Source organism: Danio rerio, chromosome 17, assembly GCF_052040795.2.
Source record: "Danio rerio strain M-AB ecotype USA chromosome 17, GRCz13ab, whole genome shotgun sequence".
In the NCBI taxonomy this organism is placed as follows: domain Eukaryota; kingdom Metazoa; phylum Chordata; class Actinopteri; order Cypriniformes; family Danionidae; genus Danio; species Danio rerio.
This window is the reverse complement of record NC_141037.1, coordinates 50,806,368-50,831,475: the sequence shown is the minus strand read 5'-3', so window position 1 is coordinate 50,831,475 and position 25,108 is coordinate 50,806,368.

The window sequence follows — 25,108 nt, the reverse complement described above, 5'->3', positions numbered from 1 at the left end:
GACTGAGTCGAGCCCATTTTGATCAACTGTTGTCCGGTGTCAGCAAGAGGATTTCCCTCTGGCACACCAACAACAGGCACTACATCATAAGCACACCTCTAGAAGAGAAAGCTCCCGATTGGTTAAAGCGGCGCAAATGTTAGCTGGAGCTTAGATTTTCGTGTATTAAGCACGTCAATCATGCAATACGCTTAACTTGCCCTGCTTCATTCGCGCAAATCACTTAATTTGCGCCGCAGGGTGTCTTTTCGCATCTTTGCATTGACTTAACATGTAAATCCTTCGCACTTGATACTTCTTTCTAACTTGGTGTGTACACATCAATATAGTGGTGTGTGTGTGTGTGTGTGTGTGGGTGTGAGAACTTCCAAACATGGTCAAAAACAATCATATCTTATTAGGGCCAATTTCAAGCGTTAAAAATAAACCTTTAACATATTCTGGAGCATTTGTGCACATAAGCCACATCATTTCTTTTTAGGTATCAGAGTACAATTTACAGAATTGTATCTAATGCATTCTATGGCAAACTTAAAGTATATTCGTTTATATTAGTTTAGTCAGTCTGGCTAAAATTACATCTATAGTTTGAGTTAAACTGCAGTCGTCTGAATACTTTGATTTATTCAAGTAAATTTCATAAGACTTAGCATATTAAATTTACTTTAGAATTAGTTAACTATAAATCTAAATGGTTTATTTAAATAATAATAGATGATCAAATCTTAAAAATCTTAAAGATCATTGTATAATTATAAAACAGGAAGCCAAAATTTTGTAAACTATCGGCTATGTTTATGAATTCGACTAAGCAAGGTAATCTTCCAGTTTAAATAAGACAAGCCTTTTACTGAATAATTCAGATTAAAGACTAACGTCCAAATAAAAGCTTTGTTTTATTGCATTTTATGAGCATCTACTATGACTGTAAGTATAAGACATTGTATATTATTTTTAAAAAGTCAAAATAGCATCCTAAATACAGTGGAATCCATGCTGTTGCTTGGACTGTGCTAATATGTATGGCATTAAATAAACCAGGCATTCAACAACTACTGAAATTGTAGAATTATTAATGTACGCATAGTTAAATATTAAGTTTGAATTTAATCTCTCTAGGCTTGTAGCTCAAATATGAGATCTTTTTGTTGACTGTGTGAATTTCAAATTAACTTTGCCATCTTCAACCACCCTGGAGAAGAGAAGATGGGGGGGATCTATAAATCTATATTTCAGGCTTTTCTCTATGCATTCTGAACAGGGTAACTTTTGCAGAATATGTATGTTTTTAAAGAGGATGTCATTGATATTCAGGAGAGGGGGAATAGCTGGGATGAAATGGGGGTCGAAAACCCCCATTTTTTTGGCATGAGAGAAAAAAAAGACTATGAAATATATATGAGACGCAGTATGAGGCTGAGTGCATGTCAGTTAGTGTCAGCTTCCTGGGTCAGATGAATCTGATGATGAATGGGAGATTTTTTTATTTTTTTATACATTTGTGGAGTTGTCGGCAGAATGGAATAACATGAAAGGAACCGTTATCTCTGTAAGAGCCAGAGTCATGATTGATTCTCGCATGTTTTTCTTAAAGTAATATATTTTTAATATTAAACAAGAAATTGTTTTTAATTATTTAGAAATAAACAAATCTATTTACTTAAATAAATTGAAAACACTTATTATTTATTTATTTAAATCATTCGATTATTATTAGTAACAGTTAATCCATTTATCATTTTAATAAAATGGTCACTTAATATCATTATTAACGCATTACTTGCATAATTTATTAATTAAATATATTCATTCATCCAAACAAACAAACACAAACAAACCAGTGTCTACTAAATCAAATATTGTCTCTGAAGTCATTTTACTTCAAAATTGTCATAATGATATTCATTCATTAATTATGTTTAAACAAAGAATGCATGAATCATCAAATATACATTTACATACTCCCACATAAACACACACATACAAGTCAGAATTATTAGCCCCCTTGAATTAATAGACCGCTTGTATATTTTTTCCCCAATTTGTGTTTAGTGGAGTGAAGATTTTACAGCATATTTATAAACATAATAGTTTTAATAAATCATCTCTTATAACTGATTATTTTATCTTTGACATGATGACAGTCAATAATATTTGACTAGATATTTTTCAAGACACTTCTATACAGCTTAAAGTGACATTTATAGGCTTAACTAGGTTTATTTGGTTAACTAGGCGGGTTGGGTAATTAGTTACAAGTTATTGTATAATGATGGTTTGTTCTGTAGACTATTGAGAAAAAAAAATAGCTTAAAGGGGCTATTAATATTGTCCCTATAAAATAGTGTTTAAAAAATTTAAAACTGCTTTTATTCTAGACGAAATACAACAAATCAGACTTTCTCCAAAAGAAAAAAAAAATATTATCAGACATACTGTGAAAATGTCCTTGCTCTGATGAACATAATTTGGGAAATATTTAAAAAAGAAGAAAAAAAATTCAAAGAGGGCTAATAATTCTGACTTCAACTGTACATATAAACTCCATCATTGCATAAATACACACACACATACACACATACTGTACATTAGAGCTGCACGATGCTGGCTAAACTAAAGATCACGATTTTCTCACGACTCTGTAAATGTAAAATAAAGGTTAATATGAATGGGCTATTATTATTAATATTGTTATTCTCAAACATGTGGTAAACAGCAATAGGCTTTGTGTAGCTGTACTGTTGGTTAAAATACTAAATTTTGTATAGACTTGGAATGGTGGACTTGAACAGACTTTAGATTTGTCTTTTGATGGTCATTAATGTTGATGTTAATTCTGATGCTGAATTTGTGTTTTTTGAGACATATGCTTACAATCTGTCATCTTCTGCTTAAAATCTGTCACTGATGTGATTTTTGTGAATACAGAAGACTGGTTGGGTGTTTTTGCATTTCGGCGGGTTTTAGATTAGTTTTTTGGCAACACTGTATGCCAAACTTTCGGTTTCATTTTCACTGCTAAGAGCAGATCACTTCCCGTGCGGCTCCAAAACGATCACTCTGTTCCACAAACTGAATGTTCTTCACAACTTCATTACCTGTTATTCACAGCATATGCAGGTTCTGTTCACTAAAGTAGACTTCATTCAGAGGTGCGCACGTCCTTTAAGGGTTCTATGTCCATTTATATATGTGTTTTTAATTACCAAATTAAATTAAAAGGTTTAAAAAAATATAAATCTTTTATATTTTATACAGACCATTTCAATGTGGTCATGTCATTGGTCCATGAATATTTTCTGCTAGTTATCAAACTATTTCATAACTGTGACAAAAGGTAATTCAATCCTAACTTCAGGTTAAAACAGCTATCATAACATTATCAATATGTGGACCTTTTTGGATTCTTAGAAGCTACAGTATAGAAATTTTAAAAAGTAAATCAGGAAATGCATTGGGACCATTGTTATTGTTTACATCCCTAAAAATGTCTGTTGTCTATTTAGTTAGATTAATATTTTATATTATTTTAGAAAACATCTTCTCTATTTAACAGATTTAATACCTCCATTAATAGCATTCTTTCTGTTTCATAAGCTTTGCAACAAGCTGATTGGTGATAAATATGTTTGAGAATTTTATTTTATATGTTTGCGTACGTGTTATTTAGGTGTTTATATATGCATTGAGTTTAGGCATTGGGGCTAAATGTTAATAAAGGAGTGTTTGCATGCAGCAAGTTTGTGTATGTGCATGTGTTGTTGTTGTGGGTGTATAAGCAAGGATGGAGTTTGTATATGCGAGTGTGTACAGGTATGTCTGCATGCAGCAAGTTTATATGTATATGCATTTGTTAATGTGGGTGTTTATGCTAGGATGCATAATTTATGCATATTATTATGTTTTTATACAGTAGCTGTAGTTATTGTAATTATGATTATGATTATTATTATTATTATTATTATTATTATTATTATTAGTATTATTATTATTAGCAATTAACCCAACATAAACTAACATAAATTAAACATAACCAACATAAATTAAATATTAAATGCAACATATTTTTTGAAACCATGTCAAGTCAACATTTTTATTGAGCATAGACTGGTGTATTTGACAGCCTCATACCAACAATTCATGAACATACCCTGCCACCCCTCAAATCAGCAACTGCTATCCCAAATGGCTATTTATTAATTCACCAAAACTGCTTATAATGCACAGCACATCATCAGCCACTCCCTGGTAATTACAGAATTCTGTGAGCTCTCAGAATTAATTCACACACTACATAGAACTAAAACAAGACATGAGTTGTAAAAAAAATCAACATAAATATGTATGCAATCATAAACACGAGGAAGAAAAAAAAAAGAATATTTGTGTTAGTGATTAGCTGGTCCTTGGAGATGCTGCCTTGTCGTACCGTTCTCTCTATAGGGCTTGTGCTCTGCATGCATAAGATATGAAGCAGTAAACACAGTATCTGAACAAATTAGAGGCTACATGTTGTATTTTTTTGTAGATTAGGACATTTTTAAACGGCCTGTTTGGGGAGATGAAATGTTGGTTGAAGAGAGCAGGTGTTGAGCTGTCATCACATGTGCGCAAATGTTTTTGGTGAAGCTCTTGGTTAACGGCTCGTCCTTCTAAATTATTCATTGAGCCTGGCCATAGTAATTATCATAAAGTCGGTTTAGTTTTCCCCACACTTCCTCAGCCACCAGGCTCCTCTAAAAAGGTCAAGCAAAGCGTGCCATTTTCTGTCTTGGCCACGATGTGAATTGCTCCATGGGGGATTCTATAGGAAATGTTGGGTTTGTATTTGGATTTTGTCTTAATCTGAAAAGTAGGAGGATTTCCACTAAAACAGGATAATTTCCTCATCAGTACGAAGAAATTTCCCATATAGGGTACAAAGTGCTTTGTAAATGGTTGTAAATTTGACTGTTAATGCCCAATCAGCAAGAACACAGGGAAAGATTTATAGATTCATTTGAGTTGCCATATTGTGTTCTAAACAAACTAACTAAATAACAACAGTGCCATTAGTACACCAAAATAAATCCAAATGACTAAAACTCAAGATAAGACCATTGCTAATTACATTAAGCTAGTCAATTTTTTATCCAAACCCAAGAAACAAGTTCATAGGCGGTTCAAATAAATGGACATGGCAACATTTTTGTGTGCTATTGCAAATGCAAAACATATCTGTCAACAGTGGTAGAACAAAAACGTGTTTTAGTAGCTATATCATTATGGCACATTCAAGTTATCTTGGGAACTTCATCCTGAGAAGTTTAGAAGTCATATTTACATCATTATCTGCATTAGAATTAGAGTTTGGTCAGAAAAAAAAAAACAAAAAAAAAAACAAGAATATTATTGTAGATTGAATCATTGTTAAATCACTGAATAATATATAGAGTCAAGCCAAAATTATTCATACCTCTGGCAAATTCTTATTTAAAGGTGCAGTAGGTGATTGTCTTCAGAAACATTTTTGTTGTGCTGTTAAAAAAATCTCTTCACATTCCAAAAGCAATGATTAAAGTAAATTCTAAATTCTAAATGTATTTATGTATATTTTTATATTCTGGGTAAGGCATAAGACAAAAAAAAAAAAACGTCAGGTAACGTCAGGTAACTCAAAATGTCTGTCACCAAATTAAATGTAAATAACTGTGCAACCTCTTTACACAGATAGATCCGTCATTTGCGCGCACACGTGAAGCATGGCCACCTACAGCTGACAGAAAGTCATCAGGGAAACTCTTAACCTAAGCTTCTGTATATATATAGCAAAAATTCTTAAAAAAAGTAATAAATAAATAAAAAATAATGTATATATATATATATATATATATATATATATATATATATATATATATATATATATATATATATATAATTTTTATTTTTTAAGAATTTTACGAGACATTTTATTTAAAACCCAAGCGATTTTCACTGGCGTCAAGCAGAAGAACATGCAAAATCACTTCTTGACTTTAGATGGCGCTACACAACTTTAAGCTTCTGACACCCTGCTTATAACACAGAAAAAGAGAAGGAGAGGAAGTTCACACACTTGTTGTTAAAGTTACTGGTGACTCGAACAAGCATGGATGGTTTAAGCAGCAGCTCCAGCTCTAGCGATGAAGAAATGATTATTATTCTCAAGAGCAATCAGCAACTGCACTTTCATATCGCCTCTCGGCATCTTCTTCAATGTGCACTCGCATTGACAGTTTGCGCTTGAGCGGCACTAAGTGCTTTTTACTGTAACTTCAGCACCTCCATGCACATGAACAAAAGTGCCAATCTGATTGGTGGAGAAGGTTTTAACGCGGCGCATCAAAACAAAAAAAACAAGCATGAGGCGTTTTTTTTTTTTTAAATGACGATTTTGCGCCTGGCATTTTGCGCGTTGGTGTGTACGATCACATTGGCACCCTTTTTTTTTTGTCACAAGGCGTTAAACGTCGACGGAAAACGCAAGCAAAAAATGTCTAGGTGTACATGGGCCTTTACCTTTTAAAACTACAGTGTCAGTGTTGCCATACACTCTTCTGATCATTCCTAAAATGAGAGTGTCTTTGCAAACCAAACATGTCACAACAATTTTTGCTGTGTTTGATGGACTGATATCAGTTGTCAAGCTTAATACTTAAACATGAAGTAAGTACCTTTTAAATATGATTTAGATGATTGTGACGAATCGTTTTTGGTCATTGTGTGACAAATGATGGCATCCATCAATCGGAAAACTGAATCGCAATAGGAAGAAGGTCAAGGAGCGTGTCCTTCCCCCTTCTGAACAGTGTGCCAGCATGTTGGGAATGTTTGAGTAAATATGCTCCAACACAAAAGAACACAAGGCTCAGCTTTAAGCCCAGCCATTTACACAGGAAATCAGCAGTAATTTAATTTCTGGCAGTCAGACGTCATGTCTGCGTCTGTCGTGCAAAGGCTATTGACTGACAGCGTGAGTAATTAAGTCACAGAGACAATATTGGTTCAGGCGTAAGGAAGTGCTGACACATCAGTGCGTAAATAAGGCTTTTGGCAGGGTTTGGTGCACCCCTTTACACTCCAGATTCTGTAGATGAGATGTGTGCACAAATGTGTAGAGCTGAGGTTGCATCATAGAGCCAAGAGCTTTGTTTCCAAAACGTGATTTATTCCAAGCATGTGCCTTATAATGAGCACTGATCTTTTGTTTTTCTTTGGGTTGCTTTATTCCTGCCAGCATATTCAATTAGTAATGCAACGCGTCTACTGTATGCTGTGCTCTTTCAAATTCTTGAATTTAAAGTATTTTTAATGATAAGATGAATAATGAGTTAATTAAATGGAGCATCCTACAACATGATGGATGGATGGATGGATGGATGGATGGATGGATGGATGGATGGATGGATGGATGGATGGATGGATGGATGGATAGATGGATGAAATAAATGTTGACAATTATCATTACAAATTCAAAATATATTCTGTTTATCATAGATGATCTATAAAAAATGTAATGATCAGATTTAGACCCGAGTTGCATTTCCCAAACAATGACATAACTCATGGCTGAACTATCATAGTACGATGCATCATTTGGGAAATAAACTATGTAGTGACGAGTGTTTCCCCAAAACCGTAGTTGCAGATCCATCATTTGAACCACGTTAGTAATAATGTAAAACCTCCATAATGACTCTCTAAGCAGGGCATAGTAACAACTTCTTTAGAGAAAATGGCCATCACACACACACACACACACGCACGCACGCACGCACGCACGCACGCACGCACACACACACACACACACACACACACACACACACACACACACACACATACACACACACACACACACACTCATTCATTCAGGATGAACTGCCAACTTATCCAGCAAGTTTTTATGCAGCCCTTCCAGCCGCAACCCATCTCTGGGAAACACACACACTTAAAAAAACAAAACTATTAGTTTTGGTATAAAACATGCTCTCGTTTTCTATATTAACTGAAATATATGTAAATGGCTAATATAGGAGCAATGTTTCATTTACAAATATTAATGAGTTTATAGTAAGCTACTTATTAATAAAAGAAATGCTAATAATAATAATAATAATAATAATAATAACAATAATAATAATAATAATAAGTATTATTATTATTATTATTATTATTATTATTATTATCTTTATTATTATTACTATTAAGTAGGATATTGTATATTTATTTATTTATTTATTTGTTTATTTATTTACTTTTTATTTACTTTTTAACAACTTTGACACATTCAAACTATGGCAGAAATGTACTAACCAACAGGCCCATGTCATATACAGTAGGCTACAAACACATTACCAAATAAATAACTTATATTAAAAGCATTAACACATGCCAAATAGTTTTGTTTTCGCAAGCTTTGGATACCTAACATAAATTTCACTTTTAAATAATAGGTCACCAATAGCTTTTGTCATGAGCCACGGTTGCGGTCAAAATGGCATAAATGTTTTCAATGTACACTACAAAGGGAACGCAATTGTCCATATGATGATTACTAAAACTGAACTGTAAAAAATTCTTTGAAAGCAAATTACAAACAAGAGAGATTAATGTTTTTTGGGTTTTTTTATCATTTCAAATTTAAATGTTGGGACATTCAAAAGAAATAGGGCCTAGGGGAATAACTGAGAATAAAACACAGCTAGAATGTATGCTTCCAACTACAGCTCTAGAGTTGTAGTTGCAAGTGGAAAAGTTTGTGACACAATTTATGATTGTTCATGGAAGCGATGGATTTTCAAAACACCAAATCAACAAACTATGTTTGTAACAATGCAAAGTAAGGCATACCTTGCAATGCGTTTTATGCAAGTTTGCAAGTTTAAACTTTTCCGAAAAAATAAGTGCTTTTTTGCTTGAAGCTAAGGCTGGGTGATAAATTCGGTATCAAAATTTATTGAGCACAATTTTTAAAACAAATTTTTTTTTTTAAATTCGGTATGAAGGCTATAGTTTTATTATAATGTGGCTGTTGGGAGCAGTGCCAATAATTTTAAGGTGTAAGTTTGTCATTTCCAAAGGAGGCGCATGACTTGCACGACGCCCTATGGGAGCGGCAAGCACATGCTGCATATGTGACACGCGCACGCGTACCTTTTGGAATGCTGTGAGTGCACCGGGATTCATTCAAGTAGAACTAACCAATCAGCTTCACACTTTTTATAGAATATACTTGTTTCAGTAACAAGTGCAGACTAATTACCTGAGACAAACACAGCGCACCCAAACACTGCAGTGCTTTTTACTTTACTCCATAAACTTGCATCTGAGCGGTTTCTCCGTTTGTCATCCTCTGAGAAAACACTTGATACTCACCTAGTTCTGAGTGACACCAGTGGAGCGTGAGCACAAAGCCCATTGTAATGGTCAAGGAATCAACGTGCTTGTCACTTCAGGTCAGAATAACAACACACGCGAAAATGAGTGCAGTGGCTAGCAGCAGTGAGGAGATTGTAAATAAAAAAGGATGTAAGGATGTCGCCAGAGTGGCTTTTTGGTTTCTTTTCTTGTGCATCCCAGCCACCAGCACCCCATCTGAAAGATTTTTGAGCCTAGGGGTTGATATAATCATTCAACTTTTCAATTTGTAATGTTGCAGTATGTATTCGAAAAATGATGGTTGGTTCCTTTACTTGAAAGCCCAGATATGATTATTATAATTTGATTTGTTTATAGAGTTTGAGGTTTACTGTATAATTATTATTAACACCTTAAAATATTTATGCTTTACCATTGCACACACTTTGTAACATTTTATTTATCAGGTTTGAGTCTCTTTAACACTTGTTTATTTTATTAAGAAAAGAGATTTTCAGTTTAAATATTTTAGTATTTTGATTATTAAAACTATTTGTCATAGTAATGTTAGTAAATTAAAATGAAGTGGTTAAATAAATTTTAAAAAATTATAATATTCCTAAATAGATTGTTAAAAAATATAAAATATTTATCTATATCAAATGATATGAAAAAAGATATTGCGATTTGAATTAATTAATTAATTTATTTTATTTTATTTTTTTGCAAAATCACCCAGTCCTACTTGAAGCCATTCTCATTTGTTTGTTGTCAAATAATTGACAACTGTGTGTGCATCATTTCGCAAAAATTTATAGGGAAAAGTACTACATTATGTTAATAGTTTGATTATGTTGTTTACATGTCTGTACTGCGCTTCAATAATGCAAATAAAATAAGAATACTTCGCGGCACGTCTAAATCCGATTTCTGTTTTGCTTGATTATGACTTTAGTCAGATTAAGGTCATTAAAAAAAATAAATAAATAAAAATCACTGTTTAAATGGTAGATTCTTAATCAGAGTATTGTCTGAATCATGTTAAAATTAGAGCATTGGCGTCCCTGTAAATGTACTGAATGTCAGATGAAGTTTGGAAGTAGCAAGAGCATTTATTTTGAAACTGAGCATACATTTACATGGTCTTGCTCTTTATCCTATTGAACCGAACATGCTAGATCTTTCAATTGTGCATGAAAAGCACTGTTTAAGTTAACCCCGTGGTACAATCCCAATCTTAGTTCGAATCTAGAGGACACACGGTCACTCCAAACTGATTGACTCGCATGTGGAGAGCCACCAAATGGCATTTATTAGATAATTAATGTCTGACCGGGATGAGCTTTGATTTTATTGATTTGGCAGGGTCTGATTGTGCTTTATTGATGCAGCTACCATCACAGAACCGCTGAGTATTTGAAGCTTGACCATTTACTCAAGCTTCATTTGACGTATGTAATTGGGGTCTCAAAAGCGAAAAAAGGGAAGTCAATCTTAGGATGTGAGAGTTAACATTAGACATTTCAACTTCAATTTACGCTTGAAAAACTATTATTTCTATGTATTTAAGAATGGGATAAGCCATAAAGAAGGTTGGTTTCCAACCTTGGTTTCCAACAAAGGCTGCACAAGAGCTCAATTAATAGCACATATTCTGTCCTGTTATTAAATCTCTGACGACCTGGAAGAGCTTTGACATCAGTGAGTAATAAATTTATATATTACGATGCATATAGGAATTCTGTAAGCATAATTTTTATGTTAGTTTAGTATTAGCAGCCACTATTAGTAGCTTATAATAACGAAATTCACTGTATATAAACTATTCTCAACATTTTAGTGATGCTGTGCACAGTGTAATAGATTCAATTTGAGGAAAAATCACTGAAAAGGTGCTGAGCTAATCACAGACAAATGACCTGGGTGAATTATTTTCTATTTTTTCTAGCATTATAGTTCTGACTTGTTTGTAGTGTGATAAATGTTTGGTGTAGATGTGTTTAGAAAGTACCTCATTAAAATGTAATGATATTTTGACAAATTGAACGAAATTACTTGATAAAAGATTTGTTTATCTCGCTGTAAAAGACCCAAAGGATGGTAATAAGATCCAAACTTGCCATGACTACTGCATATTGCTAAAGAACAATTAAAAATGATCGAACTAATTTTTAGCACTGATTAATGATCAGAAAAATGTGTTTATCTCAGTCTGCACTGATGAAAACAGGGCTTAATGACAAAAATACTAAAAGCCACCCAATTTTCCATCACAGGTGGAGTCGCTCACTATTGAATCTTATCCAGGATCTCAGCCTGAGCTCTGCAGGAAGTGATGCACTGTACTAGACATTAAAACCCAGGACATCTAGACAGAAGGAGGAGATGGGAACAAGCACAGCTAGACAGTCAATCCAACCCCTGCTCCCCCGCAATGCAAGCTATTTACTTGCTTGTGCTGTATTGTAGCAGAAAAAGAATCTGTATTTTAAACTGTACATGAATGCCCAGAGATGGAAAGAGTACTGAACATTTAGACTCAAGCTAGAATACTGTTACTTAGGAAAAAGTAATACTCAATTACAGGTAAATGTATTGCGTAAAAAAAAAGGGATCGTTCTTAAAGGGAACGTGTACTTAAAGGGATAGTTCACACAAAATTAAAATTGTGTCACTATTTACTCACCCTCGAGTGAGAGGAAAAAACAAATATTATGAAAAGTCAATAGTTTCAGGTTTTCTGCTTTCTTCAAGATATAATTTAAGTGTGTGTTCCACAGAAAAAAGAAATTCAAACAAGTTGGGAAAAAGTAACAGATGGGTAAATTACAGAATTTATTGTATAGTAAAAAATGTTCTTTTAAAAGCTGTTCTAAGTAGTTTCTTTTCTATATTTTTGTCACTGACTCGATCCCAGTCATTCCTCTCGCTGGCCAGCAGAGGTCATCATCACTGGACTTTTAGGCATTACGTCATCCACTTACACTGATAGCTTGCACACCTGCAGCTCATCCAGTTGATGACACACTCACACATATAAGCAGCACTCACACACTCACTCATTGCGAAGTCTTGTTCTGCCCCGGCTAACACTACTGAGTGTTTCTCAGCCTTGCCTGCTTCCCCGTTGTTACCTTGCTTCAATTACCGACCTTGTCCAGCCTGCTGCCTGCCTTGTACCTTTGCCTGAACCTCGACTCTGATCCTTGCCGCCTGCCTTTTAACTCTAGCCTGCTTACTGACTCTGATATCAGCCGCCTGCCTCTGACCCATGCCTGCATACTCATCCTGTGTTTACCAGCCCTAAGACAATATACTACTGTGTTTGATGTGAGTTTGTACATACATTACATCTGTGTGCTATTTGTTACTAAACTTGTTTAATAAAAATACTGCAAATGGATCCCTCTGTGTCAGCCACTTCGTTACAATTTTTATGGGGGCTCAGATTTTGATTACAGCTTTGATAACACTTTTTTTTGTTAAGTCCAAAGCTCTAGTGGTGGGCAAAGTGAGGCTTCGTGAAACACTGAAACTATCGAAGCAAATGTGTCGAAGCTTCGAAACATTTCGAAACACCACTCTACGGTGACACCTAGTGGTCATTTTATTTGTATTTCACCGAAACCACTTCAGCAAAGAACAGTTGAGCAAATTAAGGTATGAAACTCCACTTTGTAGCCTCGAATCTGAAAAGGATTTAGGCAAGCGGTTAGAGTTCGTGACCACCATGTGGGATTAATGGGTTCGAATCCAGACTGACACAGTTATTTTGAAATGCTTTAATACCAGTTGGTAATGCTTTGTTATTGTATCGTTTTGTTTCAACATTGCTCTGACATACGAATAAACACCTTGTAAATAATTTGTATTGTTTTGTTCATAAAACAGGGTTGTTGCTAGATCAGATACAGTTGTGGCCAGAAGTTAACAATAATTATATTATTATAATATAATTTATATTATTAATTAAATTTCCTATTGTATTTTAATAACATCTATCCAAAACCTAAACCCATCACAGTACTGTAAAAATATAAATTATTGTTTTACAGTGTTACAAAAATGATGCTAAATTGATGGCATATCCGCAGCTGTATCCTATCTAGACAACACCATAAAACAGAAACATGATTAAAATATAAAAATCATGACATTAGAATATTTGGACTAGCCGGGATTCGAACCCACAACCAATTTGCAACACAGTACTAATGTGCACACACACGGTCCACTAGGCCATACAAGACAGAGTCATGATGTTGATCATGCCAGTCAAATGGAGATTCTCCGGGTCTTGAAACGCCTCTGAAATGATCAATGCTTTGAATCGCTTTAGTCACGTGACCAAGTGTTTCGAAACACTTTAGTCACGTGACCTGGGTGTTTCGGATCATGCTTCGGTGCAGTGTTTCGAAACACTTGCGCTTCGGGATCTCGACACTGTGTCGAAACGTCAGTTTCACGTCAGCCATCCCTACAAAGCTCTGCATTTTTTGTGTTGGATACCGTATAAGGATTACTCGATCAAATCAATATGTATACGCAATGTTCTTCTGAAGAGATTGCTCATCTCCTCCATTCCTGTAACTCTAAAGTCTTTGTCTTATTTGTTTTTTTTATCTAGTTTTTAAATACTGTATTCAGCAAACTCTAAGATATATAGGCCTACTCAGACACCATAATCCTCCTCAATTATGGTTTTATCAGAATGGTCATGCTCTGCATTCTTTGTGCTGTATAATTCAGACTGACCTGGCCTGGTGAGGACATCAGCTGCCTTTTGTCACGGGGATGTTTTTCAATTTATGACCTTGAGTTACAATTATAGCCTATCTATGGAACATTTCTGGCAAATAATGAAATATTCCCTTACTCCCTTATACGCACACACACTTTCTCTCTCAGTCTCCCTCTTTCCTGCTGAAACACTGGTGGAAAATCCCTTTGGCCAGGGTGGAGGTTTATTGGATATTTGATTATAATTTCACTTTTTTTAAAAATGGTGTCACGAGTTTCAACCCACATGAATCCATTTTACATGCTTTTAGAATATGAGGTTGGCACTGCACATTGCTCTAGGTCACAATATATGCAGCATCTAACTAGATAATGCAAACAATGCAGTTACGTACATGCATAAAACTATTGAACATTTATGATAAATGAAAACGTTTCAGATCATGTGAAAGAGTATCAATTATAAATATAATTTATAATGCATATATTGGTTTCAGTTTACAAAATGTAAGTCTTTATCTTGATGGCATTTGTATTATATAATAATAATATTAATAATAATTTTAATTGTCCAAGAAAAAAAAGTGATGCAATTGACTTTTAAATGAATAAATCAGCAGAGCAGTTTTAATTTAAATGTGTTGGTGTGCTTCCAGCTTCAGCGTTCCTCTCATTTGTAAACATCAGTCTGCATCGCTCAGAAGAGCCAATTACACACATTAACACTGAACTGACCATAAATGGATTTGACTGCTATAGGTCAGGGTCAGATGAAGATCGTCTTCCTAAAAGACGACTGAAAGACAAACGGACGGGAGCGAGACATTTACTATGCAGCACAATCCTGCGCAGAGGGTCGGGTCAGTTCCTAATCGGATTTTGGAGATATTCAGCATGCCTGATAACTGTATTAGCACTCAACCTGCAGAGGTAATTACATCACCAGGTTAATACCAGCATTCAGACTTTCATAATCTCATTCAGCGGAAAGTAGGAGAGCCGAGCTGTTAAAGCTGGTTTATTGGGTTAGTCACTATCATTTTCAGCAATTCAATGGGATTTTGGGAGAGTTCAATGAGCGAAACGGCGGCCTACTGAATCCCAGAGGAAATCAAAAACAAATCGAACATGATGAGAGAATCAAAAGCATCATTCATCCATCAAAACAGTGAATCTATCATCCACTGAAAAACCTCAGTGTCACATACATGTGTCTGTAACTGAAATCTCCTTATAGATGTACATACACTCTAAAAATGCTGGGTTACTTAAACTCAAATTGGGTGAAATATGGACAAACCCGAATGCTGTGTAAAACAAATTATCATAGTAGTTGCTTCTGTTCACACTTGGCCTAAATTTGCATTGAAATAACCTCTATATTTAACTTTATTTGGTGAAATAGGAATCAATTTACAATAATTACAACAAATAATAAACAGCTCCAGCCATACTTAAAGTGGTTGAGTTGTACATTTGTGCGGTAATTATTTAAGTGTAAGATTATCAATTTTAAATTTTTATTTATTTATTTATTTATTATAAAATACTAATGAAATTGTACAACTATTAAGCCTCAAGTTAACACATTCTTCATGACTGGTGACTATTGTTGCATCTGTGAGCATTCTATCATATACTCATTGTTTAATGACCTCATTCACTAACATTTAATGTTCTGTATTCACCCTCGTGACATTGGTTAATCTTACAATTTCAATTATAAATGTTTTAAAGAAACCGTAAAGGATTAGTTCACCCAAAATGGAGCATTCTGTTATTAATTGCTCACCTTTATGTCGATTCATTACACTTGAATCATTCATTCACAAATTTAGATTTTACGGTGATATCAGAGAGCTCCCTCATCCTCCATAGACAGCAACAGTAGTACGATGTTCAAAGTCTACAAAAGAAAGCAAAAACTGCTTCTCAATACCAGGTAAACAAAGTTTGTACTTGCGTTCTTGGAAGTTCAGATTTGCCAGGTTCAGACTTGAAAGAACGAACTACCAAGGACGCGAAGACACAAGTCGAGTACTTCTTCAAATGGAACAGCAGTGTACTTTACAATATTACTTACCTTACCATGGATTCATCAGTTTAAGTGTACATTATCAATAAAATAATAAAATTTTATGCAGCACAGCCTTATAATTTATATTATAAATCTATAATCTATAACGACTCATTTCTTTCATTATCAGATTTAATAAACTACAATGGACACAAGTATAAAGTACAAGATGTAAACAATAGGAAATAAAGATATATTAAGCAAAAGATAATATTAAGACATTTAGGGTATACAACACAGAAACATAATTAACAACAATTATAAAACGTAACACTTAAAATAACACTTAACACCAAAATAATACACCTGAGAACAAAGGTGGTTCCAAGCTCTTTGCTGTACTTGGCAAGATGTGAACTTTGATTTGGAACAGTACTTTGGTGACAGTTGATGACCTTTCATCAGGACACAAGAACACAAGTACAAACAAGATTGCATGTTGAGAGACAACCATTGTCAAAACATTTGACGTGACTTCCGCAGTTCAAGCGTCATCACATTATTATCAGTGTTATACTGCCTGTATTTTTAAGGGAAGGTAAAAAAAAAATCAACATCATAATTTACTCGAGTGCATGCCTCGCGACTACTTTAAAAGGTGCTGGCGCCCCACAGTTTGAAAACCCCTGGTATAGAGTCCCCTTCACTACACTGGGGCGTTACGACCCACACAGGTTGAGCCCCCCCACCACTTCCGGCAGCAACCTAGCTTTCCCATGTGGTCTCCAATCTAGGTACTGACTGGGCGCAGCCCTGCTTAGCTTCAGTGGGCGACCATGTGAGAGTTGCAGAGAGGTAGCTCCCGGCACTAGCATGGAAAGACAATGACGGTCTGTGTCACTAGTTATAATTGCTTGATTCTCTGGATTTAAACATTCTTTGAAACATTTGGGAAAATGTACTGCGAGTACATTAGTCAGCAAAATATTTAACACCAATCTAGTTGTGTTAAGATAATTTAATGACAAATCTAACATACTGTGCCTTTAAAATATATAAAAGTGAATGGTGTCATTTACATACACTGCAAATGTATGACTGTCACTTTACTGCAGATTCCTAGCTATGTAAACAAAGCAACAAAATTAATTAAAACAGAAGAGAAAACTCGATTTTTTTTTTCAATTATCACAACAAATGATTCTATTCAGATGCATTTTGTTTCAGAAACACCACCACCACTCATTTATTCCCAGTGATCTACAATATAAAAAATGCAAAACGAAACACATCAATAATTAATCATGAGACAGAATAAAATGCCATTACAAATTGGGGCTTTACAAATTTCTGCCTCAAAATGAATTCATCACAGTTCACCTCATTTTCATGTCAGTGTTGTGTTTTCAGATGTGTTGAAATGGGCCATCCAGAAAACTGATTAAATATTTCCAATTTAAAGCTGCAAAAGACAAACATAAATGAACATCTCATCCATTAACAAATGATGGCCCTAAACAACAGATAGTTGTTCACCGGTATTGAATTACACCGTGGATGAAATTGATTGATTAGAATGTGAAGAGATTAACGGACGAGGCTAAACCATCCATCACAGGGGAATCATTACAAACATAATTCTCTGCCAGACAACACAAATAACGTGAGGCGTTCTAGACAAACACAAGAAGCAAAATCCACTGTCAGAACACTCTGCTTCCACCATTAGCCCTCTTCCCTGATGTTTACCCCTTCTAGCCTTTTTTTCTTTTTTTTGGTTTGTTTTTTTGGACATGGAGAGCTTTGTACATTTTTTACAGAAGCCTCAGACTGACTTTGAAAGGCTAAAGCTAAGAGGCCCTATAGTCAAGACCCCCCATCAGTGGCAACCGGCTTCTCAAAGCCTGAGCTGCAGTACTAAACTTCAATTCACTGTGCATCCATATTTATAGAAAATCTCTAGCGTGCAACCCAAAACAACTGTCCTAAATCTGAGAAATTCTCTTTTAAAGACTTCCATCTTGATGAGCTACTCTGAGTAAAACAATGGATGATGTCATTTGCCCAGGCTGCCGAGGTGCTCCAGGACGCATCCATTTTTAATGTATCTGTCACTGCTCAGGCTGAGGTAGATAAACACATTTTCATGCTAAAAGAACTAGGGTGAAACTACTGTCCTGGTGACCAGCAGTTCAATTCTGCATGCAAGAAACAGGTCAGTAGCTTAAAGCACAGCTCACATAAAAGTCACTTACGGATCAAGCTGCTTTCTTTTGGTTCACTTGACCATCTTTGCCTGTGAGCAAAATTGGCATGGGGAACTTCTTCGTCCTTTGTAAAACTACACAAGTGAAGTCATACAATTTTCAAGAGCAAAATGTAAATGTGAACATTTTTTATAAGACTTCCGACATCAGTTAAATTTTTCAGTTCATTTTTCAGTGCATTGTGTCACTGGCTCTAGTTTACTCATGGGATGTTTTTCGCGCGCACAAAATTTTTATTCAAGTTAAATTATTTGAACTTTTGCAGTAGACTTGATTAAGTCGAATTCAACATTTTCATGGCAAATATATTGTCTATTTAGCATCATTTGCACCAAACATGAATTATTTGCCTTTATTTACATGTTTGCATTGACTATATTTATTTCCTTGTATAGATACTTCCGCATCCGATGTGAACCCAGCATTAGACATACTTTTTCAGCAAATAATAGTCAAAGTTTGAGAAGCACAAACATTTGTAAGTGATGTTCATTCATTTTCGTTTTGGCTTAGTCCCTTTATTAATCTGCAGTTGCCACAGCGGAATGAATCAATTTATCAAGCATATGTTTTATGCAGCGGATGACCTTCCAGCTGCAACCCATCACTGGAAAACATCCATACATACTCATGCACACACATACACTATGGACAATTTAGCCTACCCAATTCACCTATACCACAGGGGAAACCAGAGCACCCGGAGGAAACCCACGCAAACACGGGGAGAACATGGAAACTCCACACAGAAACGCCAACTGACCCAGCTGGGGCTTGAACCAGCAACCTTCTTGCTGTGAAGTGAATGTGCTACCCACTGCGCCACTGTGCAGCCTGTAAGTGAAGTTTTATAAACTGATTTTGAGAGGAGCATCTGATATGATTGGTCACAGCTGGCTTCTCATTTATAATCAGTAATAATCCAATCAGATTGAAGCTGCGGTCACATTAGAGTCGAAAAGTCGTACAACGCTGCGATAAGGGGCGGGATTAAACAAGATTATTAGACATTAAAAAAGCGAGCGATTGCTCTATGTTTTAAAATTGTGTCCAGAGAAGTCATGTTTTGATCCTTGATTGGTTTCACCCAGTCAAGTGATGCGATTTCGCAGGTCAGAGTTCACTAAGCTTGAACTATGCACTGCAGCAACATGCGTAACTTGACGCATAACCCTGCGTTTCCGGTCTGACACATTTGCGTGTGTATGAATGGAAGTCTATGGGAGGAAAAGCTCAGTGTGACCGCAGCTTGGTCCAACCTTACAATAAATAGACTGATTTCACCCTACTGCCCTATCTTCGTATTTGGAAGAATCCCCCCTACCACCCCATCTCCTCCTTTTCTTCCCTTTTCCAGGAGGAGCTCTCCTGATCTTGGACCCCCTATGCTTATTGACCAGGCGGTAGCCTTGGGCTCAATCAACTCTGAGCTCAGGGTTTTTTCTCAGAACGCCAAGCATATCTAAGTGTGAGCTCTTGAAATTGTTACCTCCCATAAAATTTACATCTGATTGAGAAACTCCTAAAAGTGCAGGCACAAAAATAGGTTTATCAACGTCTTTTTCAGCACCAATATTTTCTGTTTGTCATCAATATTTTTGCGCTGGTGTATGCTGTTAGTAAATCTGGTCCAAAAACTAAATAAAGTTGACAGATTTGCACTAGTATTTTTGCAAATATCTAGTGAGATTAGTCTCCTGTCATCTTATGGCAATTCTGGAATATATGGTAACACTTTACTTGAAGTGGTGTTTATAAGACTGTCATGAACAACATAGGCTCATTCTGAAAATGTAGCCCTAAATACATTTCTGGAGATTGTGAATTATGTAGCCAGAGATATGTATGGCTGCATTTTGTCTTTAAAACAAGCGCTATGGGACGATATGACGCTGTTCATTTTGGAGCTTACCAGCTGATTACCTACATATGGATTGCTTTTCGGCTGTTACCAGTTTGTCCAGTGCCTCTCCGCGTACATTGGCGAAATTGTGACGTGGAGCGGAGTTGACTGCTACAACGAGATTTGAGTCTTGCAAAGAGCGGTTCCAGAGAGCAGGTAAGATTAAATTAATAGTCAAAAAAATTAAATAAGTAAATAACAAGGTGAAAATGTGCTAAAATATGAAAACGTGGTAAAAATCAGGCTGCAGCGAGGGCTTTTCTTTTCTCTGGATTACTTTTGAAAACGGTTGGGTTTAGGGAAGTGGGTGGTCGGGTCAATCGGTACTTTTAAAAACACTATTGGTTGGGTTTAGGGAAGGAGGAGGGTGGGTCAGTCTGTCGGTAAGTCAGTCGACAGCGACCTCTGGTGGATTAATGCAAGAAGAGCAGATGTGAGAGAAATTTGAGAAGCGAATCAAAAAGCAGACACAGTATCTGGCACTCTCCAAAAATGTATATAGGGGTTTGTTTCCGTAATGAGCCTGCAATGGTCATGAAACAACACCTGTCGTGATTGTGAATAATATTTTATGCATACTTATGACAACTGTTGTTATGTGTCATTCGCTCAGTTGTGGCATTTTTAATGCAAAGACAACATTGTTTGTTATGACAACTTGACATAAACAAATATACCACAACCTGATTTTGCTTTTGTCATGACAACTTGACGTTACCAAGGCAATGAAAACTTGACATACGTCTCATAAACATAATTGTCATGAAACCATTATTAATGTGTCATGAATTTTATAAGAGCATCATTAATATTTTTTGACCTCAACTACAGTGATTCAAGCTGAATTTGTCATTGAACTGTCATTAGATATTAATGAGACTCTTAAAATTAATTTGACTGAGTAATTAAACGTTTAATGTTCCATTGAAAAAAGTGATAAAAAATATTTATTATGTCTCATGATTTATTATTATTGTTTATGACAGATTTATGACAAGATTTGTTCTCTTGGTAATGTAATTTTTCATAACAAAGATAAATACAAGCTGTGACTCTATTTGTTTATGTCAAATTGTAATAAAATGTCATCTTTGCATTTAAAATGTCACAACTAAGCTAATAACAGTTGTCATAAACAAGCTTACAATTTCATTGACTCACATTCAAGATGTGTCATGTCATGAACAAAGGTTCATATATATATATATATATATATATATATATATATATATATATATATATATATATATATATAATAATAATAATTATGAGCTCCTAGCGACTATTAATGAACATATTTTTAGAGTGTAATATTAATAAACCAGTAGTCACAATGTTTTATTACGCATACATGTCAGCAGTGATTATTAATTTAAGGGGGGATGATTGACAACAGTTGTGATAAGGTCATCCTGGTGATACTTCATGTCACATACCTCTGCCTGCATTTTATAGCTCTGTTACACACATGAGTCTGACTTGAACACTTGGCCAGTCCTGCACGTGGGCACCTGCTGGTAAACTGGCATTGTTGCTCTCCAGGATTGTGCCTGCAAGAGTTTTGGCAGAATCGGCATTCCCCTCCCCCCGTCCTCTGTTCAGCCTCTCCTCACAGTTGTTCATGAATATGAATGAAGGGCGAGTCTTGCTGGTATCATTAATGTGCCGCAAGTCCACATAAATCACACTAATATAACTCCAAATGCTTGGCTAGTAAATATTGGTGACAGAACGGGGAACAACTGAGACTGACACGATAACTTGGCTATGGAAGATTTCCTTAGAGAATATTGATGTTCAATGAGGAGGCTTTTTAACCATAACACTTAACCATAACATACAAAAAAAAAAAAAAAAAAAAAAAAAACCTAATTGTGAGGGAAACTATTGGGGTAAAATACAATAATTTGAATAGTAATGCAGACAATAAATGCAATGCAAAATTAAATGAACGTCTAACTCAAGTTTTGCAGATGTTTCAAGTTTGTCACATTGTTCAAGAAATGCTTATTTGAGATGTGCTTTCAATTATACGTTGCTTTACTATTAACAGCAACCAAAAACATTGCAAAATGTTAAATTTACATTCACATAAATTCAAACTATTGTCCACATATGAGAAAATGACTAAAGAGAAAGAGAAAATAATCAAATGGGTTATAGTCCACCCAAAAAACTAAATTCTGTCATCATTTACTCACCCTTTACTTGTTTCAAACTTTTATAAGTTTCTCTAGTCTGGGTACAACAGAGATTAGGATCCAAAAGCAGTTTATTTACAGCTTAGTCAGGCAGGCATTTGTCAACAGAAAGAAACGGTATCATAAGGGTACTCCAAAAGCACCATCGTGGTCACAGGCAGAAGTCAGTGCAGGCGGCAAACAGGATAAACAAAGAACAAAATAAGGGTCAGGAAACAAGAAGCAAGATTAAACTAGGAAACTGTAAATGGCTTATTTTTTACAAATTATTTTTTTAAAGGAACATAGTATGATCAACCCAGGCTCAGTTTGAAAATGTACTCATGACAAAGATAAACACAGGGTGTGATTCTATTTGTTCATGTCAAATTGTCATAAAATGTCTTCTTTGCATTTAAAATGTCATAACTGAGCAAATGACACTAAAGAGAGGTGTATGCTTTTTGAGATCTCAAAGTTCTCTCAGGAGTGCCATTCGAGCCTGCTGTTCTCTTGTAAATCTACTAAAGGCTGCTGTCGACTGACTGTTTGACTGACTGAATGAGTGACTGACTAACCAATCGACTGACCCACCCTCCCCCTTCCCCAAACCCAACCAATAGTATTTTAAAAAGCACAGATTGACCCGCCCACTCACTTCCCTAAACCCAACCAACAAATTTAAACAGCAATTCAGAAAAAGAAAAGCCCTCATCTAATTTTACCATGATTTCGGATTTTACCATATTCTCACCCTGTTATTCACTCATTTATTTTATTTTCTGGTTTCTGTTTTTGTCTTACCCACTTTCTGGAACCGTTTTTCACCATACTCGAACCCCGTCGTCTTGGTCAACTCCTCTCTGCATATGAAGTCCATTAATGTACATGGTGAGCTTACTTGACTAACTGGTAACAGCCAGAAAACCATCCCTATAGAGGCAATCTGTCAGCTAGTAAGCGCTAAAAGAAATGTCATCATACCATCTAGCGTTAGTTTAAAAAATGAAATGCAGCCATACCTACTTCTGGCTACATAAATCACGACTTCCAGAAATGTATTTAGGGCTACGTTTTCAGAATGAGCCTACGCTGGATTGAATAGTTTTCAATTTATAGTTGTCTTTATTTTATTTTGAAATTGTATGCTTCATACTGAGGAACTTGTATTTTGAAACTTTTGTTCATGCATAGTTAGTTCCGGTGAGAAAGTTCAGAAAAAAAAAGAAGTGCAAAAGAGCAGACTGAGATTGCTACCTTAGTGAAAATGGAAATATAACAGATTTTTAAACTCTTGTTATAAGAGAATCGGTTATTATTGAATGCTTTAGTACTCTCCGAAGAGGCACAACGTTATTGTTTACAGAATATTTTGTTTTAGCATTGAGTTGAGGTTTTTATAATATGATGGTGAGCAGCTAAGTTTGCATTAAGCTAATACATGCACTATTTTATTGTTTTGTATTCTGTTTAGCTCTTACATTGGTGCTTAATTCAATAAATCAATAAAACCAACAGTTTAAGTCTTGACAGTCTCTCGGGTAAGATGCTATAGAAACACCTTGTAAAGTTAAAGGTAAACAAGACTCAGCAATGTGTGTGTATGAGAGGTGAATATATAGTCTAGGTAATCAGTCCATGATGAGTTTCCAGCTGGGGGTGAGTAATCAAGCATGGTGTGGAGCTGGTGTGAGTGAGGTGTGTGATGGGATGTGTAGTTTATATCAGTGGACTGAACTGCAACTGGTAGCTGATGACAGTTCCTTACTATTGTTGAACACAAAATATGATATTTTAAAATATGTTGGTAACCAGAACCCATTGACTTTCAAAGCCTATGTTTTCCCTTTTGTGGATGTCAGTAGTTACAGCTTTTCAGCTTTTTTTTAAATAAAAATCTCATTTAGTGTTCAACAGAAGAAAGAACTCATAATGGTTTGGAACCAGTTAATTTACCTTTTAGGGTGAACCATCCTTTTAAAATAGCTTAATTCCTCAAATTTAAAATAGCTTAATGTGTCCTGCAAACTTAAAAAAAAAAAAGCAAAAAAAAAAAAAAAAAACACAACTCTAATGGTCTACACAGCAAAAGAGTGTCACTTCCAGGCTCAATTCATTCTCATCTATTTCAATGACGAACCAGGACTTCACTTCTTATTAACCATCATGTCCTGATCAATGTGCTGCAGTCCTAAAACAGCTGACTCCTAATTAAAGGGCCAGTGTGTGCACACACGTGTGTGTGTGTGTGTGCGTGTGTGTGTGTGTGTGTGTGTGTGTGTGTGTGTGTGTGTGTGTGTGTGTGTGTGTGTGTGTGTGTGTGTGTGTGTAACAGCAGTCAGGTAAGCAGCGGTAATTAAACTTTGGATGATCTGTCTGTCCAGAGCCCGGCTGGTGGGAAGTAAACTAGGCAGCTGAAATGAATGGTTAGCTTGTCTCCAGAGCTACAGTCTAATTTCCTTCACCAGACAAATCAATAGAACAATTTCATCGTAGGCACTTGAGGAACAATGAACACACACAAAAAATAATGAAACACAACAGGCACATCTTTGGGGAGGAGGCCAAGTTACGTCTTTTTATAAAGCCATCGGGAAAACAATTTGACAGCTTTATTGCACAACAA